We start from the raw sequence: 11,439 nt of genomic DNA, 5'->3' as shown, positions 1-11,439 counted from the left end.
CACACCAAAACGGTGCAATACCGTACGAGTACTTCGTTACGGTACCAAACCAAACCAAAACGGTGCAATACCGTACGAGTACATCCATACGGTACCAAACCACACCAAAACGGTGCAATACCGTACGAGTACATCCATACGGCACCAAACAACACCAAAACGGTGCAATACCGTACGAGTACTTCGTTACGGTACCAAACCAGACCAAAAGGGTACAATACCGTTCGAGTACTTCGTTACGGTACCAAAGCAAACCAAAACAGTGCAATACCGTACGAGTACATCCATACGGTACCAAACCACACCAAAACGGTGCAATACCGTACGGGTACATCCATACGGTACCAAACCACACCAAAACGGTGCAATACCGTACGAGTACTGCGTTACGGTACCAAACCAAACCAAAACGGTGCAATACCATACGAGTACATCCATACGGTACCAAACCACACCAAAACGGTGCAATACCATACGAGTACTTCGTTACGGTACCAAACCACACCAAAAGGGTACAATACCATTCGAGTACTTCGTTACGGTACCAAACCAAACCAAAACGGTGCAATACCGTACGAGTACATCCATACGGTACCAAACTCACCAAAACGGTGCAATACCGTACGAGTACATCCATACGGTACCAAACCACAGCAAAATGGTGCAATACTGTACGAGTACTTCGTTACGGTACCAAACCACACCAAAAGGGTACAATACCGTTCGAGTACTTCGTTAAGGTACCAAACCTAACCAAAACGGGGCAATACCGTACGAGTACATCCATACGGTACCAAACCACACCAAAACGGTGCAATACCGTACGAGTACATCCATACGGTACCAAACCTCACCAAAACGGTGCAATACCGTAAGAGTACTTCGTTACGGTACCAAACCACACCAAAAGTGTATAGTACCGTACGAGTACTTCGTTACGGTACCAAATGAAACCAAAACGGTGCAATACCATACCGTACCTAACCACACCAAAACGGTGCAATACCGTACGAGTACATCCATACGGTACCAAACCACACCAAAACGGTGCAATACCGTACGAGTACTTCGTTACGGTACCAAACCACACAAAAAGGGTACAATACCGTACGAGTACTTCGTTACGGTACCAAACCTAACAAAAATGGTGCAATACCATACGAGTACATCCATACGGTACCAAACCACACCAAAACGGTGCAATACCGTACGAGTAGATCCATACGGTACCAAACCTCATCAAAACGGTGCAATACCGTACGAGTACTTCGTTGCGGTACCAAACCACACCAAAAGGGTACAATACCGTACGAGTACTTCGTTACGGTACCAAACCAAACCAAAACGGTGCAATACCGTACGAGTACATCCATACGGTACCAAACGACACCAAAACGGCGCAATACCGTACGAGTACATCCATACGGTACCAAACCACACCAAAACGGTGCAATACCGTACGAGTACTTCGTTACGGTACCAAACCACACCAAAACGGTACAATACCGTTCGAGTAGTTCTTTACGGTACCAAACCAACCAAAACGGTGCAATACCGTGCGAGTACATCCACACGGTACCAAACCACACCAAAACGGTGCAATACCGTACGAGTACATCCATACGGTACCAAACCACACCAAAACGGTGCAATACCGTAAGAGTACTTCGTTACGGTACCAAACCACACCAAAAGGGTACAATACCGTACGAGTACTTCGTTATGGTACCAAACCAAACCAAAACGGTGCAATACGATACGGTACCAAACCACACCAAAACGGTGCAACACCGTACGAGTACATCCATACGGTACCAAACCACACCAAAACGGTGCAATACCGTACGAGTACTTCTTTACGGTACCAAACCACACAAAAAGGGTACAATACCGTACGAGTACTTCGTTACGGTACCAAACCTAACAAAAATGGTGAAATACCATACGAGTACATCCATACGGTACCAAACCACACCAAAACGGTGCAATACCATACGAGTAGATCCATACGGTACCAAACCTCACCAAACGGTGCAATACCGTACGAGTACTTCGTTACGGTACCAAACCACACCAAAAGGGTGCGATACCGTAAGAGTACTTCGTTACGGTACCAAACCAAACCAAAACGGTGCAATACCGTACGAGTACATCCATACGGTACCAAACCACACCAAAACGGTGCAATACCGTACGAGTACGTCCATACGGTACCAAACCACACCAAAACGGTGGAATACCGTACGAGTACTTCGTTACTGTACCAAACCACACCAAAAGGGTACAATACCGTTCGAGTACTTCGTTACGGTACCAAACAAAACCAAAAACGGTGCAATACCATACGAGTACATCCATACGGTACCAAACCACACCGAAACGGTGCAATACCGTACGAGTACATCCATACGGTACCAAACCACACCAAAACGGTGCAATACCGTACGAGTACTTCGTTACGGTACGAAACCAAACCAAAACGGTGCAATACCGTACGAATACATCCATACGGTACCAAACCACACCAAAACAGTGCAATACCGTACGAGTACTTCGTTACGGCACCAAACCACACAAAAAGGGTACAATACCGTACGAGTACATCCATACGGTACCAAACCACACCAAAACGGCGCAATACCGTACGAGTACTTCGTTACGGTACCAAACCACACTAAAAGGGTACAATACCGTTCGAGTACTTCGTTACTGTACCAAACCTAACCAAAACGGTGCAATACCGTACGAGTACTTCGTTACGGTACCAAACAACACCAAAAGGGTACAATACCGTTCGAGTACTTCGTTACGGTACCAAACCTAACCAAAACGGTGCAATACCGTACGAGTACATCCATACGGTACCAAACCACACCAAAACTTTGCAATACCGTACGAGTACATCCATACGGTACCAAACCACACCAAAACGGTGCAATACCGTACGAGTACTTCGTTACGGTACCAAACCAAACCAAAACGGTGCAATACCGTACGAGTACATCCATACGGTAACAAACCACACCAAAACGGTGCAATACCGTACGAGTACATCCATACGGTACCAAACCACACCAAAACGGTGCAATACCGTACGAGTACTTCGTTACGGTACCAAACCACACCAAAAGGATACAATACCGTACGAGTACTTCGTTACGTTTCCAAACCAAACCAAAACGGTGCAATACCGTACGAGTACATCCATACGGTACCAAACCACACCAAAACGGTGCAATACCGTACGAATACATCCATACGGTACCAAACCACACCAAAACGGGGCAATACCGTACGAGTACTTCGTTACGGTACCAAACCACACCAAAACGGTGCAATACCGTACGAGTACTTCGTTACGGTGCCAAACAACACCAAAAGGGTACAATACCGTTCGAGTACTTCGTTACGGTACCAAACCTAACCAAAACGGTGCAATACCGTACGAGTACATCCATACGGTACCAAACCAAACCAAAACGGTGCAATACCGTACGAGTACATCCATACGGCACCAAACCACACCAAAACGGTGCAATACCGTACGAGTACGTCCATACGGTACCAAACCACACCAAAACGGTGCAATACCGTACGAGTACTTCGTTACTGTACCAAACCACACCAAAAGGGTACAATACCGTTCGAGTACTTCGTTACGGTACCAAACAAAACCAAAACGGTGCAATACCATACGAGTACATCCATACGGTACCAAACCACACCGAAACGGTGCAATACCGTACGAGTACATCCATACGGTACCAAACCAAACCAAAACGGTGCAATACCGTAGGAGTACATCCATACGGTACTAAACCACACCAAAACAGTGCAATACCGTACGAGTACTTCGTTACGGTACCAAACCACACAAAAAGGGTACAATACCGTACGAGTACATCCATACGGTACCAAACCACACCAAAACGGCGCAATACCGTACGAGTACTTCGTTACGGTACCAAACCACACTAAAAGGGTACAATACCGTTCGAGTACTTCGTTACTGTACCAAACCTAACCAAAACGGTGCAATACCGTACGAGTACTTCGTTACGGTACCAAACAACACCAAAAGGGTACACTACAAGAAAAATCAAAATTGGTGACGAAAAAGTGGCGACGAAATTTAATTTTGTCACTAAATGAGTATATTTGGCGACGAAAAAATAAATTCGTCACCGTTTTGACATCTTCCGTGACCAAATAATTTTGTCATCAATTATACCTATTTAGCGACGAAAAAAATATTTTCGTCACCAAAAGTACCCATTTGGCGACGAAATACATTTTTCATCACCAAAAGCTTAAAAAAGGTGACGAAATTATTTTTTGTCGCCAAAGATAATCATTTGGTGACAAAAAATATATTTCGTTGCTAAATGAGACCAATTTAGTAACGAAATATTTTTTTCGTCACCAAATGCTTAACTTTGGTGACGAAAAATAACTTCGTCACCATTTTAACGCTTTCAGGGACGAAAAATATATTTCGTCATCAAATGGGTACCTTTCGTGACGAAATTTATAAATTGCGCTTCGTCACTAAATGTATTTCGGACATAACTCTTTATTAAAAACTCCGATTGAGATAATTCAAATTGTGTTTGAACAATAACTCAATTGCCTACAACTTTCATGTTTATCAAAATTACTAATTTTAATGTTTAAAGGTTCAAAATTGCATTCAAAATATATTTTAATGTAAAACATATATGTTATATATTAGATATTTCAAATATTTACTGAAAAGTGTGTGTGGTGCAGTTGGTTAGAGCTTGCGCGAAAAACTCAATAGACTCGGGTTCGAAACCTAGCAAGAGCAAGAAAGAAGGATTTTTTTCCCATATGAAAACGACTTTTGCAACGAAAATTTTCGTCACCGATGAAACTCATTAGTGACGAATTTTTTCGTCGCCAAAAGGAATAATTTATGACAAAAAATTTCGTCATCAAAAAGCACAATAAGCGAGGAAAAAAATTTGGTCACAAATTATTCACTTTTTGATGACGAAGTATTTTGTCATCAAAAGACACTATAAGTGACGAAAAATAGATTTCGTCACCAGGTAGGAATCCTCGACAACCTTTAGTCGACAAATTTTTTTTCGTCACCTATATTATTTGTGACGAAAAACAAGCAATTTGTGACGATTTTCATTCGTCACCCAATATAATTTTTCTTGTAGTGGTACAATACCGTTCGAGTACTTCGTTACGGTACCAAACCTAACCAAAACGGTGCAATACCGTACGAGTACATCCATACGGTACCAAACCACACCAAAACTGTGCAATACCGTACGAGTACATCCATACGGTACCAAACCACACCAAAACGGTGCAATACCGTACGAGTACTTCGTTACGGTACCAAACCAAACCAAAACGGTGCAATACCGTACGAGTACATCCATACGGTAACAAACCACACCAAAACGGTGCAATACCGTACGAGTACATCCATACGGTACCAAACCACACCAAAACGGTGCAATACCGTACGGGTACATCCATACGGTACCAAACCACACCAAAACGGTGCAATACCGTACGGGTACATCCATACGGTACCAAACCACACCAAAACGGTGCAATACCGTAAGAGTACTTCGTTACGGTACCAAACCACACCAAAAGGGTACAATACCGTACGAGTACTTCGTTACGTTACCAAACCAAACCAAAACGGTGCAATACCGTACGAGTATATCCATACGGTACCAAACCACACCAAAACGGTGCAATACCGTACGAGTACATCCATACGGCACCAAACCACACCAAAACGGTGCAATACCGTACGAGTACTTCGTTACGGTACCAAACCAGACCAAAAGGGTACAATACCGTTCGAGTACTTCGTTACGGTACCAAAGCAAACCAAAACAGTGCAATACCGTACGAGTACATCCATACGGTACCAAACCACACCAAAACGGTGCAATACCGTACGGGTACATCCATACGGTACCAAACCACACCAAAACGGTGCAATACCGTACGAGTACTTCGTTACGGTACCAAACAAAACCAAAACGGTGCAATACCATACGAGTACATCCATACGGTACCAAACCACACCAAAACGGTGCAATACCATACGAGTACTTCGTTACGGTACCAAACCACACCAAAAGGGTACAATACCATTCGAGTACTTCGTTACGGTACCAAACCAAACCAAAACGGTGAAATACCGTACGAGTACATCCATACGGTACCAAACCTCACCAAAACGGTGCAATACCGTACGAGTACATCCATACGATACCAAACCACACCAAAACGGTGCAATGCCGTAAGAGTACATCCATACGGTACCAAACCACCACAAAACGGTGCAATACCGTACGAGTACATCCATACGGTACCAAACCACACCAAAACGGTGCAATACTGTACGAGTACTTCGTTACGGTACCAAACCACACCAAAAGGGTACAATACCGTTCGAGTACTTCGTTAAGGTACCAAACCTAACCAAAACGGTGCAATACCGTACGAGTACATCCATACGGTACCAAACCACACCAAAACGGTGCAATACCGTACGAGTACATCCGTACGGTACCAAACCTCACCAAAACGGTGCAATACCGTAAGATTACTTCGTTACGGTACCAAACCACACCAAAAGTGTACAGTACCGTACGAGTACTTCGTTACGGTACCAAATGAAATCAAAACGGTGCAATACCATACCGTACCTAACCACACCAAAACGGTGCAATACCGTACGAGTACATCCATACGGTACCAAACCACACCAAAACGGTGCAATACCGTACGAGTACTTCGTTACGGTACCAAACCACACAAAAAGGGTACAATACCGTACGAGTACTTCGTTACGGTACCAAACCTAACAAAAATGGTGCAATACCATACGAGTACATCCATACGGTACCAAACCACACCAAAACGGTGCAATACCGTACGAGTAGATCCATACGGTACCAAACCTCACCAAAACGGTGCAATACCGTACGAGTACTTCGTTGCGGTACCAAACCACACCAAAAGGGTACAATACCGTAAGAGTACTTCGTTACGGTACCAAACCAAACCAAAACGGTGCAATACCGTACGAGTACATCCATACGGTACCAAACCACACCAAAACGGTGCAATACCGTACGAGTACTTCGTTACGGTACCAAACCACACCAAAAGGGTACAATACCGTTCGAGTACTTCTTTACGGTACCAAACCAAACCAAAACGGTGCAATACCGTGCGAGTACATCCACACGGTACCAAACCACACCAAAACGGTGCAATACCGTACGAGTACATCCATACGGTACCAAACCACACCAAAACGGTGCAATACCGTAAGAGTACTTCGTTACGGTACCAAACCACACCAAAAGGGTACAATACCGTACGAGTACTTCGTTATGGTACCAAACCAAACCAAAACGGTGCAATACCATACGGTACCAAACCACACCAAAACGGTGCAATACCGTACGAGTACATCCATACGGTACCAAACCACACCAAAACGGTGCAATACCGTACGAGTACTTCTTTACGGTACCAAACCACACAAAAAGGGTACAATACCGTACGAGTACTTCGTTACGGTACCAAACCTAACAAAAATGGTGCAATACCATACGAGTACATCCATACGGTACCAAACCACACGAAAACGGTGCAATACCATACGAGTAGATCCATACGGTACCAAACCTCATCAAAACGGTGCAATACCGTACGAGTACTTCGTTACGGTACCAAACCACACCAAAAGGGTACAATACCGTACGAGTACTTCGTTACGGTACCAAACCAAACCAAAACGGTGCAATACCGTACGAGTACATCCATACGGTACCAAACCACACCAAAACGGTGCAATACCGTACGAGTACGTCCATACGGTACCAAACCACACCAAAACGGTGGAATACCGTACGAGTACTTCGTTACTGTACCAAACCACACCAAAAGGGTACAATACCGTTCGAGTACTTCGTTACGGTTCCAAACAAAACCAAAACGGTGCAATACCATACGAGTACATCCATACGGTACCAAACCACACCGAAACGGTGCAATACCGTACGAGTACATCCATACGGTACCAAACCACACCAAAACGGTGCAATACCGTACGAGTACTTCGTTACGGTACCAAACCAAACCAAAACGGTGCAATACCGTACGAGTACATCCATATGGTACCAAACCACACCAAAACAGTGCAATACCGTACGAGTACTTCGTTACGGTACCAAACCACACAAAAAGGGTACAATACCGTACGAGTACATCCATACGGTACCAAACCACACCAAAACGGCGCAATACCGTACGAGTACTTCGTTATGGTACCAAACCACACTAAAAGGGTACAATACCGTTCGAGTACTTCGTTACTGTACCAAACCTAACCAAAACAGTGCAATACCGTACGAGTACTTCGTTACGGTACCAAACAACACCAAAAGGGTACAATACCGTTCGAGTACTTCGTTACGGTACCAAACCTAACCAAAACAGTGCAATACCGTACGAGTACATCCATACGGTACCAAACCACACCAAAACTGTGCAATACCGTACGAGTACATCCATACGGTACCAAACCACACCAAAACGGTGCAATACCGTACGAGTACTTCGTTACGGTACCAAACCAAACCAAAACGGTGCAATACCGTACGAGTACATCCATACGGTAACAAACCACACCAAAACGGTGCAATACCGTACGATTACATCCATACGGTACCAAACCACACCAAAACGGTGCAATACCGTACGAGTACTTCGTTACGGTACCAAACCACACCAAAAGGATACAATACCGTACGAGTACTTCGTTACGTTTCCAAACCAAACCAAAACGGTGCAATACCGTACGAGTACATCCATACGGTACCAAACCACACCAAAACGGTGCAATACCGTACGAGTACATCCATATGGTACCAAACCACACCAAAACGGGGCAATACCGTACGAGTACTTCGTTACGGTACCAAACCACACCAAAACGGTGCAATACCGTACGAGTACTTCGTTACGGTACCAAACAACACCAAAAGGGTACAATACCGTTCGAGTACTTCGTTACGGTACCAAACCTAACCAAAACGGTGCAATACCGTAAGAGTACATCCATACGGTACCAAACCAAACCAAAACGGTGCAATACCGTACGAGTACATCCATACGGCACCAAACCACACCAAAACGGTGCAATACCGTACGAGTACGTCCATACGGTACCAAATCACACCAAAACGGTGCAATACCGTACGAGTACTTCGTTACTGTACCAAACCACACCAAAACAGTGCAATACCGTACGAGTACTTCGTTACTGTACCAAACCACACCAAAAGGGTACAATACCGTTCGAGTACTTCGTTACGGTACCAAACAAAACCAAAACGGTGCAATACCATACGAGTACATCCATACGGTACCAAACCACACCGAAACGGTGCAATACCGTACGAGTACATCCATATGGTACCAAACCAAACCAAAACGGTGCAATACCGTACGAGTACATCCATACGGTACCAAACCACACCAAAACAGTGCAATACCGTACGAGTACTTCGTTACGGTACCAAACCACACAAAAAGGGTACAATACCGTACGAGTACATCCATACGGTACCAAACCTCACCAAAACGGCGCAATACCGTATGAGTACATCCATACGGTACCAAACCACACCAAAACGGTGCAATACCGTACGAGTACTTCGTTACGGTACCAAACCACACCAAAAGGATACAATACCGTACGAGTACTTCGTTACGTTTCCAAACCAAACCAAAACGGTGCAATACCGTACGAGTACATCCATACGGTACCAAACCACACCAAAACGGTGCAATACCGTACGAGTACATCCATACGGTACCAAACCACACCAAAACGGGGCAATACCGTACGAGTACTTCGTTACGGTACCAAACCACACTAAAACGGTGCAATACCGTACGAGTACTTCGTTACGGTACCAAACAACACCAAAAGGGTACAATACCGTTCGAGTACTTCGTTACGGTACCAAACCTAACCAAAACGGTGCAATACCGTACGAGTACATCCATACGGTACCAAACCAAACCAAAACGGTGCAATACCGTACGAGTACATCCATACGGCACCAAACCACACCAAAACGGTGCAATACCGTACGAGTACGTCCATACGGTACCAAACCACTCATAAACGGTGCAATACCGTACGAGTACTTCGTTACTGTACCAAACCACACCAAAAGGGTACAATACCGTTCGAGTACTTCGTTACGGTACCAAACAAAACCAAAACGGTGCAATACCATACGAGTACATCCATACGGTACCAAACCACACCAAAACGGCGCAATACCGTACGAGTACATCCATACGGTACCAAACCACACCAAAACGGTGCAATACCGTACGAGTACTTCGTTACGGTACCAAACCAAACCAAAACGGTGCAATACCGTACGAGTACATCCATACGGCACCAAACCACACCAAAACGGTGCAATACCGTACGAGTACGTCCATACGGTACCAAACCACACCAAAACGGTGCAATACCGTACGAGTACTTCGTTACTGTACCAAACCACACCAAAAGGGTACAATACCGTACGAGTACTTCGTTACGGTCCCAAACCACACCAAAAGGGTACAATACCGTACGAGTACTTCGTTACGGTACCAAACCAAACCAAAACGGTGCAATACCGTACGAGTACATCCATACGGTACCAAACCACGTCAAAATGGTGCAATACCGTACGAGTACATCCATACGGTACCAAACCACACCAAAACGGTGCAATGCCGTACGAGTACTTCGTTACGATACCAAACCACACCAAAACGCTGCGAAGCCGTACGAGAGTACATCCAAACGGTACCAAACCACCCCAAAACGGTGCAATACCGTACGAGTACTTCGTTACGGTACCAAACCACACCAAAAGGGTACAATACCGTACGAGTACTTCGTTACGGTACCAAACCTAACCAAAACGGTGCAATACCGTACGAGTACAGCCATACGGTACCAAACCACACCAAAACTGTGCAATACCGTACGAGTACATCCATACGGTACCAAACCACACCAAAACGGTGCAATACCGTACGAGTACTTCGTTACGGTACCAAACCAAACCAAAACGGTGCAATACCGTACGAGTACATCCATACGGTACCAAACCACACCAAAACGGTGCAATACCGTACGAGTACATCCATACTGCACCAAACCACACCAAAACGGTGCAATACCGTACGAGTACTTCGTTACGGTACCAAACAAGACCAAAAGGGTACAATACCGTTCGAGTACTTCGTTACGGTACCAAAGCAAACCAAAACAGTGCAATACCGTACGAGTACATCCATACGGTACCAAACCACACCAAAACGGTGCAATACCGTACGGGTACA

The sequence above is a fragment of the Rhododendron vialii genome, chromosome 4a (genome assembly GCF_030253575.1).
Source record: "Rhododendron vialii isolate Sample 1 chromosome 4a, ASM3025357v1".
NCBI lineage: Eukaryota > Viridiplantae > Streptophyta > Magnoliopsida > Ericales > Ericaceae > Rhododendron > Rhododendron vialii.
This window is presented reverse-complemented; position numbering follows the sequence as displayed.